Source organism: Panthera uncia (assembly GCF_023721935.1).
Source record: "Panthera uncia isolate 11264 chromosome B3 unlocalized genomic scaffold, Puncia_PCG_1.0 HiC_scaffold_1, whole genome shotgun sequence".
Classification (NCBI taxonomy): domain Eukaryota; kingdom Metazoa; phylum Chordata; class Mammalia; order Carnivora; family Felidae; genus Panthera; species Panthera uncia.
Genome location: NW_026057582.1, coordinates 32,356,666 through 32,371,418, shown reverse-complemented (window position 1 = coordinate 32,371,418; position 14,753 = coordinate 32,356,666). Strand labels below are relative to the sequence as shown.

The window sequence follows — 14,753 nt, the reverse complement described above, 5'->3', positions numbered from 1 at the left end:
GCTGGCTATGGTTTACGTAGCAAGGGGAATTACACCATTGAGCCAGTGGGTGGTTTCTAGTTTTATTGAAAGTTCTTATGTGACATTTCGGAGCTCTGCTGGTTGTGGGATGGATAAATGTGCATTAGCTGTGACAGATCCCTCTGCGTTTCCATTTTCTGCGAAGTCTTCACGAGGGAGCAGATGGGACTTGCAGGCCTGGTGAGGCTCCTGACTTCCAGGTGGTCTTGCATGGATTGGCTGCAGTTTACCATCTCGAGAATTGGAAGGACCACAGCCCTTGCTTCTAGGTGTTTTTCAGAGTGAAAACTAATTACTTGGGGGCAGCTGGGTGGCTCAGTCAGTTAAGCGTGACTCTTGATCTCGGCTCAGGTCATGATATCATGGTTCATGAGATCAAGCTCCGAGTGGGGCTCGTCTGTGAGGAGCCTGCTTGGGATTCTCTGTCTTTCTCTCTCTCTCTCCCTCCCTCCACTCACACACACACTCTCTCTCTCTCAAAATAAATAAATAAACATTAAAAAAAAACCTAATTACTTATTTTTTAAAGTTGTAAAATGCCCTGTGTCCCCTATTTCCACATTCAGTGATGTTTCATCTCTCCCCCCATCACCTGGACCGAAAACCCGAATTGTTTACTTTTCTTCCCTCCCTGCACTCCTGTCATCCAGTCTTCTTGGCTCTTCTTTCCAGATAATATTTTTTCTTCTGTCCCCTGTTCTTTGTAAATTTTTAAAAAAATGTTTATGGATAGTATACATTATTTTTAAATAGGCTCCATGCCCAGTGTGGGGCTTGAACTCATGACCCTGAGATCAAGAGTTGCATGCTGTACTGACTGAGCCAGCCAGGCACCTCTTCTTTGTAATTTGCATTGTGATCAGCTGACTTATTAAACTCACAGTTAGATTATTTTTATAGATCCCAAAATGGCCTCCCAACTCTAGCCTCGCTACCATTTCCATTCTGCCATCACCAAATTAAACTCTCCGAATATGGCTTCCTTTTACTGTGTCACTTTCCTACTCGGAAATCTTGGAGTTGTTTTAGCTCATTTCCTGAGAATGGGCTAAAATCAAGAAGTCACTTTTAAAATATTCAGGAATTTGTGGTTTGTTAGCTTGAAATCAGCCAGGGTGGAAGGATTTACACCATGGGAATCAGCACATGCTAAAAATCAGGATTTTTTTGCTTTTCTTTTCTTTTGTGTGGATCAGTTTCCAAAATACCACTAGAGACGGTTAATGCTTCCTTACCCCTCACAGTCTGCCCTTTTCTTCCTGTTCCCCTTGGTTCTTGCCAATGTCCTGGGTGAACTCCTATACCAACCATGTTGACTTTCTGCCCACCACTCCCCACTCCTGTCTCCATGCCACTGCAGAGACAGCATGTTCCATCTAGAATAGCATTTCCCTTTTTCACTTCTACTGCTTCCTTTCTTCCCAAATTCCCTGACCCCTTCAAGATTTACTTAAAGGCCACCACTTTCACAAAATCCCCTTGTTTGTTCCAGTCTGCTCTGGTCTCACTCCTTCTTCCTCCTCTGTGACCCTTCTACCTGTTCTGCTTTCTAAAGAAAAGGTCTAGGAAAACTAATTTAACTTTTCATGTTTTCCTGACTAGATTGGAAGATTAAAAAAAAAGACCTTTTTTTTAATGTTTGTTTTTGAGAGAGAGAGAGAGAGAGACCCAGCACAGAGCAGGGGAGGGGCAGAGAGAGAAGGAGATAGAGAATCCAAAGCAGGTTCCAGGCTCCGAGCTATCAGCACAGAGCCCGACACGGGGCTCAAACCCACTAACTGTGATCTCATGACCTGAGCTGAAGTTTGATGCTCAACTGATTGAACCACCCAGGTGCCCCTAGATTGGAAGATTTTTTTAAGGGCACCGGCTATCTTGTATTCTTTTTGCATCTATGGTTGTGCCTAAGTGACTAGAAAAGTTCTAGGCTTATAGTAGGCAGTAAATAAATGCTGAATGGATACCAAAGTAAATACCTTGTAAACAGTAACCATGAGACTCACACAAAGCACCTGATTAAAAATTGTGATTTATTTCATTCACACACACACACACACACACGCTCATTTAGTCAGCCTTGAGGAGAAAAAAACATTTTTTGTTTCCTTATTTAAAAACCAGCAGTGGGGGGGTGGCGGGGCTAGGTGGCTCTGTCAGTTAAGTGTTGGACTCTTGATTTTGGCCCAGGTTGTGATCTCACAGTTCATGAGTTTGAGCCCCATTTCAGGCTCCATACTGATGGTGCAGAGTAGGCTTGGGTTCTCTCTCTCTTTCTCTCTCTCAAAATAAATAAACTTAAAAAAAATGATAAGTAATAGTACTTTGCTTTGTCTTGGCTTTCTTATCTTAAGCAAAGAAGAGGAACAAAACAGATACAAAGGAAATTGTTTTGGGGCTCCGGTGTAACTGCTTCCAGAAAATGGTAAAGGTGTGTTCAGGGCAAGGGGAGACTTACCCGCTCATCCTTTGACAACTTTTTAAAATTATGAAATCCTAGGGGCAGTGGAAATAATTGATTTTTCTAGAGCTTTCCTTTGTATAGCTGAGCAGGTAAAGAGGCTATAGAAATATTTTTTCCTGAAGTCTATAATGAAGTTCCTTGCCAGTAAACTAAAATGGACAATTTTCCTAGAACATTTATACCTACCTATTCAAATACATTGCAATGGTTGTTAATGCCACTATGATTAACAGGTATAAATTATTTTGTTGTCTCCAGCATCCCATGTATCAACTTTGACATTGTGTTATTAGCTCTGTGATCTTGGGCAGGTCTTTTGATAACTTGGGTTTTTTTCTATTAAAGGACAGGCTGGATAAATACAACATTGCTGAAGTCTTTTCTAGCTCTACCGTTGTGAGATCACGATGTGGGTCTGAAGATCAGGAGTATTCACTTGTTGATGGGGTTTTAAAATTCTGATTTATGGTGTGGGAAGAATGGCTTTGTATTTTCCTAGATTAAGCATAATAGAAAGGATCTTCAGGAATCTTAGCATTGATACTTTGGCATACTTGTAAGAGCCTCCTCTCCCCACATTGCTCTCTCCTGACTCTAAACAATTCCTGTCTTGTCTGTCTCTTGTCCTCTCTGCCTCTCCCCCACACAGACCTATACACAAGAAGATGTGTGTGCAAACTTGTGAGAGCGAGAAACACACCGATGGGGTGAGCTCAGGGTCCACCCTGTCCTGTAATAGATTTCAGCTGCAGAGCAGAGGGCACGGCTTAAACAGCGCTCCCTTGAAAACGGTTGTAGGGTGAGAACAAGCGGCCAAGAGCAGCCAGCGATAAAATGATCTGAGTTGACCTCAGGGAAATACCCAGCAGGGGCCAATTCAGGGAAATGAAGTCCCTTCTGCTCTGATGCAGAGCAGGGAATGAATATAAGTGACCTGGCCCAACTGAGAGATCTCTTCCACCCCAGCGGATCCTGTACTATTAATATCTGCCAGCTGCAGGCCCAGAGCATCCCCCTGCTGAGATCAAAAGAGCCCCTATCTTAGCTGGAACAAGGTCATCTTCACAGAGCTGTAAAAGCAAGCCCTGACTGGCTGCAAGGACCTCTATGGGGGAGGAGAAGTCAGGAGATGGGGAGGTGCTCTCTCACGCTCCTTTAATCTCAGCTGACCAGCTGTTGCCCTCCCAGTGTTTGTAAAGTTGAGAGTTCTTTGTTTTTGTGTTGCTAGTTTTTTTCCCCCCCTTACTAAGTTTGTGGCTGGCTTGTTGCTTGGATCATGTGGACAGAACCATGTTCACTGCTTGGGTCCATGGTATGATTCCCTTCATTGGGGTTTCTTCCACTCTTGAATTATCCAGTTCCCAGGTGGGAGAGCCCAAGAAGAGAGAAGCAGACCCCAGAGGTCAAGGACTTTCTACGCATTGCTCCTGCCCCATAGCATTGTGCTTGGAGAAGGAAAGAGAGGACAAATTGAATTTTACCTATTTTGTTAGAATAACTTCTCATAGGTACAGTGTGCTTATCAATTTTCAGCCTGCCTTTCACAAGCATTATTTCATTCTGTGGGGAGAATGGAACCTTCAAGACTTATGCAAATTGACCAAAAATCACCGCCCTATGAACCTAAGGGTGGAAATCCAGATTTCTGGTTTTATAATCTACATTGTTCTCAACCAGTCTCTGTGAATCAAAGTGTTTTCCTTTTTAGTTTTTTGTTTTGTTGATAGAAACTCAGGCAACTAGATTATTACGAAGTCGAGTGACTGGTTATTGACTAGGTTATTGTGACTGTTTTGTGGCCAAGGACATGTTTCTTAGATGCCCTTGCCAATTCTTCCTGGTGGTCATCGAAAATACTAAGAGTGACTGGATCTCAGTCATAGGGAATATCCCTTTTCCCCATACTGATCAGCAGAGAAAGGATCTAACAGTCCAGCTGGCCCAAGACTCCATGCGCTATTCTAAAGTCATCTGGGATTTGGGCAGAAGGACTGGGCTCCTGTCCACACAAGCACAGTTGGTAGGTGAGGTTGACGTATGGTGACAGTGGCTCCTGTGCAAGATTGAAGCTCTGCTCAACCTGCACCATTGGCTTTCTCTCCTCTGATGACTTAATGGGATAGCAGTAACTTCAGTGTGGTGACACAGCCCATTTCAGGAGTCCCAGACAGCTTCATGGAAAGGAAGACATGATTAGGCTGCCATCCTGGCATTTCTAGCATCTGGCATGTTAGTATCCTCTTATCTGCATAAATAGTTTTTGACAGATAATAACGCTTGAAAACTAAAAATTAAAAGTGCATGGATGGGTAAAGGAAAGAACTTAAGAGAAAAAGTGGTACTTACTACAACCAAGAGTGGTTTCTAGTTTTGGTATTGGAAGCCTTTCTATTCCAGTTGAATTGATGGCTGATTTCATGTGCAAGAGAAAGTATTTTGGGATTCATACTCCTCAAGCAACCATCCCTGCAAAAAGCTGGAGTCCCTTTGAAAGATTATATGCAAGTGCATGGCTTGTGTCTCTTTCAAAATAAATTCAACAAGCAACAGCAGCTCAGAATGGTTGGGGCGAATCAGGGACTTATGGTTGTGAAAGAAGCAGACTTCAAAGCATGGTATGAATTTTCAAGTTTTATTTCCACTCTTGCTTTCCAGCTGGATCTGCTCTGGATTTACTGCAGGATGTTTGAAAATGTGGCCCCCTGCTAATCTCAGACAGTTGCTATGATCAATGGTTTCTTTCATTTCCGATAAAAAACACTGGTGTTTCTGCTTAAATTGTGTGTACTTTCAGCTTTATTATTATAGTTGTAATTTATTGTCCAGCATTACCCAAATTTGTAATCCATTAACCACAGACTTTGGGGTTGGTTGGTCAAGTTAGCAGAACTCTCTCCATACTTTAGCTCCAAGGTCCTCCACAGCCCAATCCCAAACTAAGAATGTGCACTGGTTGGGGTAGGACCATGTACAAATGAGTCTGAGTGGAGCAGCCTTAAAAATCCACTTCTCAGGGGTATGGTGCAGGTTGGCTGTAATTATTGCTTTGAAAACATAAAGTGTCACCGTGTGCCTATGAGGTTAACATTAACAACTGTGATCAGCATTGTTAACATTAACACATCTATATAGCATTTTAAAATGTCCTAAAATGATGAATCACTTAAACCACCTCAAGCAACTGAAGCATGAAGGAGAGAAGGGAATTACTCAAAGGCCACACAATAAGCAAGTGGTGGTGGTGCTGGTGCCAGGAACAGAAGTTAGAACCCCTCCCATGAAAGCCTGGATTTGGATACTGTTGCCTCTTAGGAGTGTGTTTTGGATAAAAATGGTTAAGGGTCCTAGTGACCTTTTGACCTTTTATCCCCAAGCCACAGGACATATATCAACACACACAACCTCACATGCTTCCATTCACAAGGGACACACCACACCTACCCATGTCCCACCCTCCCTGGTATTCAAGGGTCCATGGCACTTAGCTGAATGTATATTACTTCCAACAGCTGTTCAGATGCCACGAAAGGCCTAATTTATAGAAAAAGATTAAAAGCACTAAAACCCTGTGGTGTTTAGCTAAAGAAAGCCTACTTATTATTATGTGAGGTAGGGGCAGCTAGAGTTGAGAGAGGATGGACACAGCATGCAAAGGTCTGACAAGCTATAAATCTCAAAAGGGACAGGAGCTTGTTAAAGATGTGCAGCAGGGAGACCAGGGAGTGACAGGACCAAGGAAGAGGGATCAATAGGAGGAAGGGAACACTGAAGTGAGTCACCAGGAAGTGCTTCTTGGTCAGGAGCTCTGTTTTGCTAGCAATAGTTTGCCAAAGAGAGACATATTGGAAGCATGAGGTATGTTACGATCAAATTAGATGAACGTCAGAGAGCTTTCTTGGGGGACAGTCTTTGAGGTGGTTCATGGGAAGGCTGGGCTAGATATTTTGAAAATATTTTACTCTTATCCGCAGACTTCTTCACTACTTAGGATTTACTGGCTAATTTCCCAGACCTGCACATGTTCCCGTTACCATCTCAGTGTCATGAAGGCAGAAGGGACAAGAACACCAAAGCCAGTCTTGTCAATTGCTTCAACTACAGAGATGATGGGGCCAAAAGCCCAAGAATGAGATGCTGGGGAGTTGGGGGGGGTGTGATCCCAGAGGGGTTCAAATTGGAAGGATTTTCTGAGGTCAGATTTGTGTTTACCATCATCAAAGAGAATTCTGTACCAAATATGAGAAGCTGCTAGGTCAGAGATCATAAAGAAGGGAAGAATGGCTGGTTTCTAGGAGTGGTGCCCAGAGGAGAACTTAGTTTGCATTGTAATGTGGCATGAAAAACCCAGAATGCATTTGTGATGTTTGCTAGGATGTGGGGAGGATTATAACAGGGTCTGGCAAGGTGGTCTAGCCCAAGGATGGTCCAGCTGATCTCTGACCTAGGTTCAGTTCTCTCTGAGGGCTTTGCTTTTCTCCATTTTTCTGATAAGCCACTCAATAAATACTGGTTGGATTAAGCTGCATTTCATTTGGTCATACTGACATTTCCTATGCAATAGCTGCATTCCTGCATATATTAGCATAGTTTTTGAGCTATGGCTCCTCCAAAAACAACTTTTTTGGCTCAATGAAGAGACTTTCAAGTGCCTTCCAACCTGATGATTTTGTGAGTTGTAGAGCCCCTGCTATATGCACTATGTTAATGTTATAGGAAATTCAGAAATGAGCAAGATATGGTCCTTGCCCACAAGATATTTACAGTGTAGTTTGAGAATAGTTCTAAAGGAGAACATTATTAGGTAGAATGTGTGTGGTGCTTTCAGACAAGACGGTGTGCACCAAAGCTTCCAGGATTTCGGAAGAAGAACACATCTCTTTCAGCAGAGGGGAATCTGAAGGGTCCAGGGAGGAAAATATAGGAGATAGCACTTGAGGGATAGAAAGGATTTCAACAGGCAAAGATGAGTAAAGATCAGGAAATGCTATGAACTAAGGCATTAAGTTCAAAATGGGCCATGTCCTGCCCGTATCTCCTGTTACTCTCCCCCCTATCTATTCTAGCCTCATAGCCCACACTCTTGTTTCTCACATTCACCAAAGTGTTTCTGCCTCTGGGCTTTTGCATTTGCTATTCCCACTGACTGGAGCACTTGTCCATATCCTCTCCTTGGCCTCCTTTTTCACTACATTCAGTGTTGCTCAAGGGTCCTCTTCTCAGAGAAGTCTTTCTTCACCTCTCTATCTAAGATGGAGCCCCTAGCCCCATCCCATCCTCTTCTTTCTTCCAAGCCTGCTTTAATTTTCTTCATTGTCCTTATCACTACCTAACCTCATATTATAAATTAACCTATGGGTTTACTGCCTGCCTCCTTTGCTTTCATATAATCGCCTCAAGGGCAGGACTTTGTCTTGATCACTCCTGTATTCTATAGTTCCTGGAGAGTACTCAGTAAATCTGGGATCTGTGTTGTAAGAAAATGCAGGATATGCTGGGAAGAGGGCAAAGGAGCCTCATTTGCCTGTGGTGGTCATTTGTAATAAATCTAGAAATGGGTTGGGGCCAGACTTTGAATGCCAGACTGAATTTAGATTTTATGCTAAAATGATCATAACTCTGCACTCTCAAGGTTATCTGGATGAGATGTGTAGGATGGTTAGGGATAGGGAGATTGGAAGTAGGGAGACAATGAACTCATTGAATATCTAGGGAAGTGGAGCATCCATTGTGTACCAGCAGCTATACTTAGTGCTGAGAATGCAGAGATGGAAAAATGACATTCTAGATAGAGGGCATATCATTACCAAAGATATGATGGGAAGAGCATGGTCATGTGAAGAGCTGAAATAATTCCTTATGACTGGGAGTATGGGGGAGGGGGGTGGATGTAGGAGAAATGCAAGGGATGAGACTTGAGAAGTAGGCAGTGTGGATCGTGGACATCTGGCATGCCACATTAGGGAGTTTATGACTTTTCCCAAAGCCCCTGTGAGAAGAATGTGAAGATAATCCATTGGCAACACGTCATTTCCTTGATCAACATGATTGATGAGGCTTATTTGAGTGGCTGAGAATGTTTCTCTTTCCTCCCTTACAGTTCCATGTGCATCCCTTCCAAAGCCACATGCTCAATCAAAGAAGATGGACGATCTTTCCAGATAGAGTAGTGCTGTTCTTTAGTCAAGGATATAGAGTGGTTGTGTTTCCATACCAGAACCTCTATTCCAGTGGTTCTCAAACTTCAGCATGCATTAGAATCACCGGGGTGAGGGTGGGGTGGGTATTAATGTATACGTTGCTGGGCCCCCACTCCCAGAGCTTCATTCAGTCAGGAGAGGGGCCAGATAATTTGTGTTTCTAACAGATTCTCAGGCGTTGTTGATACTGCTGGTCTAGGGACCATACTTTGAGAACCATTCTTTATTCAGTGGGTTTCTTATCTGTGTTAGGCACCAAGAATACCAAGATGAATGTGTCTCCATCTGAGCTCCCAAGGAGACTAGTTAAAGAACTTTGTCCGACTGAGCGGATATCATTGTAAGTTTGCTTCTAAAAACAGGTGTGTGTACCTCTGTCAATCCCATCAGTCACATCCATTCTCCGAATCTTCTCCTTCTTCTTTATCAACTCATTGCTATTACTTACCTATTGCTAGTCTGTGCTTTTGAGCCAATACATTGTTTAAAAACAACAACAACAACATTTAAAGACATTTTTTTCCAGTCTCAAATAACCATCTGATTCCTCTTAAATTTTTTTTATATCTACAGTCAACCCTAGAGTTTCTCTTCAGGGATGCGATAGATCTCTTCCATTTATCTGGAATCTACTACCTATTCTAAATAATTATAATCCAGTGAGATGTGAGGCCTAAGCTTACTTATATTTAAGTCACCTCCTATTCAGGGACATGTGGCCAGCACTTAGCACAAGCTATATCCCATGGTCAGCCATCATTTACCACTGCTTAAGACAAGATAAACCAGAGAAGCCAAGATGGCAGCTGGATAACTGAAATATGTGTACTGGAGAATTCTATAAGTTCAGTCCTTTCCACAATTTATGATATGCTGGAACAAAATTACTCCCTACCTTCAGGAGAAGGTCTGAGTTTGATGGGTTAAATGCAGATGTGTGCGTGTGTGTATGTGTGCGTGTGCTAGGGAGGGGATTCTGTGTTTCAGTGGAAGACAGTGAGGTCTTTCTGGATTGTGATGTTGATTTTCTTAACCATGTTTCTAAACTAATAGACCCACACAAACATCTAAGAGAATCTAAGTTTTTTTTGGAAGTATTACTTTCAGCCATAGAGGATGGATGATAGCCCAGCGGGCTAGGGATTAAGGGGACAAATTTCGTTTTGTTTTTAAATACAATATATAGATGAATGAGGCTAGAAGCAAGATAACTTAAGTGTTTCTAAGTGACAAAAGACCATGCCTCCCCGAGATAAAATAAATAATTGAAATATTTAAAAGTAGAGCCCAGGAAACAAACCTCAGTGAATAAGTGGTTGATGGAGCTTAAGGGGTAGATCCAAGGCCCAACCAGAAAGACCCACCTTGACCTTTCAGGGATCAAACTGCAACCAAGGAAAATAGCTTGTACTTTCACAAGATGATACAAAACTCAGGTAATCAGAAAAAAGAAAAAGAAAAAAATCTTGTCTTGTGGTCATTAGAAGGTAAACTCTTTGGGGCCCTTGAGTGGCTCAGTCAGTTAAGCATTGGACTTCGGCTCAGGTCACGATCTCGCAGTTTTGAGTTTGAGCCCCACATCAAGCTCTGTGCTGACAGCTCAGAGCCTGGAGCCTGCTTCAGATTCTGTGTCTCCTCCTCTCTCTGCCCCTCCCATGCTCATGCTCTGTCTCTCTCTGTCTCTCAATAATAAATGTTAAAAAATCTTTTTTAGAAGGTAAACTCCTTGAAGGTGGGAATCTTTGTCTCTTTTGTTCGCTACTGGATCATCACAGCCTACGATAGTGCCTGGTAATAGTAGTTCCTCAATAAATATTTGATGAATCAATGAGGCACCTACGGCTGCAAAGTAGGGGCAATCAAAGAATTAGTTGAAGCTTTAGATGTGTACTTACCTTAAAGAAGCATGAAACTGCTATTGTGATTTTTCTCACTGGACATAACATGTATGCTTTAAAATTCCTCTAAAGTGTGTTCAACTTTATGTACCTGCACTGAATATGTGTGATAAATAACATTAGGCAATGCAGGGAAAGTGTCAGAAGGGAAAGAACAGGAGCTTAATAACTCTGTTTTTGAAGGGGAAATCTCCCACATTGACATCAGAGTGGTGACTGAAGTAGTTTAGTCTGATATACAAAAAGGATGTTTATTAGGGACCTACTATCTACTAGGTCCTGTGCTAGGCAGATGCTAAGGGCTAAAAAGCTCTTTACAGAGACAAAATCTCTTTACAAAGCTCATAGTCAGGAGGGGGAAAGTGTGATGGATGAGTAAGTGAAGTGTGCTGTGATGGCTGTAGGTGTAGGATATCACTGTGGAAAGCGTGCATGAGTCCTGGTTTGGGGATGGAAGCTCTCTAGGAGAGCTTTCCAGTGAGGAGACACTTGAGCTGGATCTTGAAAGATCAGTAGCAGTTCCCAAGAGGAGAAAGAGGTTGGGAAGGGGGCTCCTGGCCTAGAGAAAAGCCCATGTTATGGACTAGAGGCAGGTGCCATGGGGGACCTATGGGAGGGGTGCTGTGGCTGGCACAGAAGAGAGTGGCATGAGGTCCGTCTGTCGAGATTGGCAGTGGCCAGGTTGTGAAAAGTGTTACCCATCACACTAGTCACTTTGAATTCTTTCCTAAGGGTGATGGGGAGCCATTGAAACAAGGAAGAGACAGGATTATTTTGTGGTTCAAAGAGATTTCTCAGGGAGCAATGTACAGGTTACAGGGAATGGGGATGAAACTAGAGAGCTTGGGTTTTGATCTCTTTGAGGGGAATCACTTTTGGGTGGGAATGGAAACTTTGTAATAAGCTTTAACCGTTCTAAAGTCTGGGTGGCCAGATCTGGTTTTGATTTCTCACCTCATCAACCTGGGAGAGATTTCTTTGGTGCATCAGGCTTCTGAGTAGCATCAGGTGAGTCTTCCATTTATCAAGGCATTTTATAATTAGAAATGGCTTATCTGTAATTCTTTGTTAGGTGGTGAGAGAAAATAGTAAATTATTTCAATGGCACTGTGGGAATTAATCAATGTTTTGTGCTCTTTTTGCTAGTGATAATAATATTGAGTGTTTAATATGTACCAAACTAAGCATGAAAAATCTCAGCCGCTTTGTGGGGTTCCATGATTGCCTCCATTTTAGAAACAAAGACACTGAAGCTTGGAGCATTTACATAAGCTGCTGATGGTTAGCTAACTAGTGATTAGCATGGATTCAAACCGGAGAGTCTGGCTCCAGAGTCTGTGCTCTTGACCAGTATATTATACTCAGTTCTACAAGATGCTAATACAACTACCCTGCTGAGTGTATGATCATGTATTTCTGCCTGCCATTGCCAGAGTTGAGTGTCCCATGCTAAGTGGTATGATAATTGTGGCCACTTCTTTGTAGGCACCCTGAAATCTGTTTACAGACAGACCTTAGAGCAGAGGTGTTTTTAACAGTAGATAGGTCACTGCATTTCAAATTAGGAGACCTGTGTTCAGCAACCAGCTCTGCCACAAACCACCTGTGTTATTTTGAGCAAGTCACTTAACTTCTCTGGGCCTCTGTTCCCTCGGCCACATATTGCATTAGGTGATGCCTTTGTGAAGTTTCCTTCTTTGAGGGGCAAATTGATATTTCTTTTTCAAGTTTCAGACAAACTTCTCTGCTTCTCCTTTAAAGATGAACAAAGCAGAATGGACTGAAGGTTGATGGGGGCTGGGGGAGAGGAGAAAGTGGGTGATGGGCATTGAGGAGGGCATTTGTTGGGATGAGCACTGGGTGTAGTATGGAAACCAATTTGACAATAAATTATATTAAAAAAAACAAAAAAAATTAAAAAAAAATAAAGATGAATAAAGCAAACCCCAGGCTGGACCAAACCTTCTATAAGCATTTTAGCACATCTCTTTGTCACTATCACTATTATATTGGTTATGTAGAACAGCAATCTTCACATTTTTTTTGAATCCACAACTCATGGTTTTTAGGCACACGACCCCAAAATATGTAAAACTGCTATCTCTAAAATGTAGAACTACTATACTATTATATAAAACACACCAGAAATAGAGGTTTTAAAAAATGAAATAGATTCTAACATTTTCTTCCCACATCGCAATGAGTCATCATCTATATGCCTGCCACTGATGTCATGGGGACAGTTCAAATGTATCCCCTCCTTTTCATTGCAAAGCTCCTTACTGTCCCAAAAAGAATGAGAATCAACCTAAAACTTGAGCATTGGCTCCATTCTTTCAGTTGTTCATTCATTCACATATGAAGCATCTATAATATAAAAACTTGCTAGGTGTTCAGGGGATAACAAGAAAAAGATCAGGGTTGGCCTCTACCCTCTAGAACATAAAGGTTAATTCTAATTTTTGTCAACCTTATCTTGGAATCCTAGAATTCCTGCATACGGTAATGGAGCCAAACCTTACATCTAAACAGGTTGTATGTGTTGTGCTACAATGGATAGGACAGGAAAAGATAGGAAAGCCCAGAAAAGTGGTCCACACACAGTGAAAATCACACTGAGCATAGCACTTAGTGAGGTACCAGGATGTGGGAGGCAGATTGTAGATGTGTGGGGCACTCATGGAGAGGAGAGACCATCAGGACCTTTGGGTGTCTTGGGCCACCATCTTAGGGTATTAGGACACCATGAAGATGACTCCCTGACCAGTCTGTCCTGAGTCACAAGGTATGCAGGGCCCTATATCAGCCAACAGACAGCCTCCATCACTCATAAAACTACAGGCTGTAAATCAGCCCCATGTTTCACTGAGAACTGGCCCGGATGGCCAAGGTAGCTCTGTGCAGCTTAGCACCTGTGGTGGGTGACTATTTTTTTTGGCCAGCTGTTTCATGAGCACCACATCAGATAAACTGCACTTGGTTCCTATGCTCACTCCAGACACAAACAATTAAGCACATCCTGCTGGAATAGTCATGTTAGGGAACCTGGCTTTCCTGTGCTGATCATCTGGTTTTCCTGTCCCTCAGGGTCAGAGTTTGGAGATGCTGTTGAGGCAACCTTGAGAAAGCTGTTAACCCTTAAAAGGGGTTTAGCTGTTCATCAGCAAATATATTCAAAAACAGTTTGCAGCCAAAGCCTTACCATGTATGGCAGTTTTCAATAATTATCAAAATCATAATTTCATTAATTTTGTCCTCTATTCAGGGCTGGCTTAGAGAAGTAGGAGATTGCAATTAATGGATCATTTTCTGGTTTTGTAACCAAGTTGCATTCTCAAGTTGAGGGAACCACCTTGCGCTTCTTAGTTAGTTTATTCATCTGTGTATGGGGGTAAAGTTACCCATGCTGCCAGTGAAATTTCACAAACAAAACCTCATGTAGTTGGGTTCCCAAGTTCATGAGAAATCCCTTTTCTTCATGAGAATGCACAGATCAGCCGAGACTAGCATGACTAATTCTAGAACGAGTCCAAGCCGAACAGCTCTCTGGAGGAGTCCTCTGCAATTAGTATGCATGACCCACTAAGGCCTTTGCCCAACTAGCATTGGGAACCACGATGGGCATGGCGCAGTGTCATTTTGATATTCTGCCCTACTGATAAACATTCCTGCAGTTCTAAGCGTATATGCAATTGGTGATGAGCAGGTGTTTGGGAAATCTTTGAAAACATGTAAGTTAGTAACGCTATCTCTTTGGAAAGACGTACATCCTTAGAGGTGAAGTTCCAGGGGAAGGGCCTGGTGGAGAAAGAGTGGGAATATATGTTGATCACTGGAGGACAGCTTACAGTATGCCAGGCAATGGATTGCACCATCAGGAAAGGAATCTAGAAAGGTGAGGAGACTCGTGAGAAAGAAAGTGACTTCTGCTGACAGATCACTGTTGTTCAGACTCCATGAGGATGAGAAAGGAAAGCCAAAAACCTACATGACAACTTCTTTGGGGTTGGAAAAAAATATTGATTTTTTTTTTTCTAGCTGGAATTTGACAGGGTCAGTTCACGTCTGGGTTTTCAGCACTTAATACAGGGCCCTTTTGTCTTGGGAGGCGGCTGGACTGGTTTTTCCTCCAGGCAGGTGCACAGAGGGCGTTTATTGTAGCCTGAAACACAAACA

At 42.5% G+C, this 14,753-nt stretch overlaps 1 protein-coding gene across 2 annotated transcripts in view; it reads left to right on the top strand.

The window, feature by feature from the left end:
- RAD51B (RAD51 paralog B) overlaps positions 1-14,753 on the top strand; it is a 572,091-nt gene that overhangs the window by 411,075 nt on the left and 146,263 nt on the right. The window lies entirely within an intron of this gene.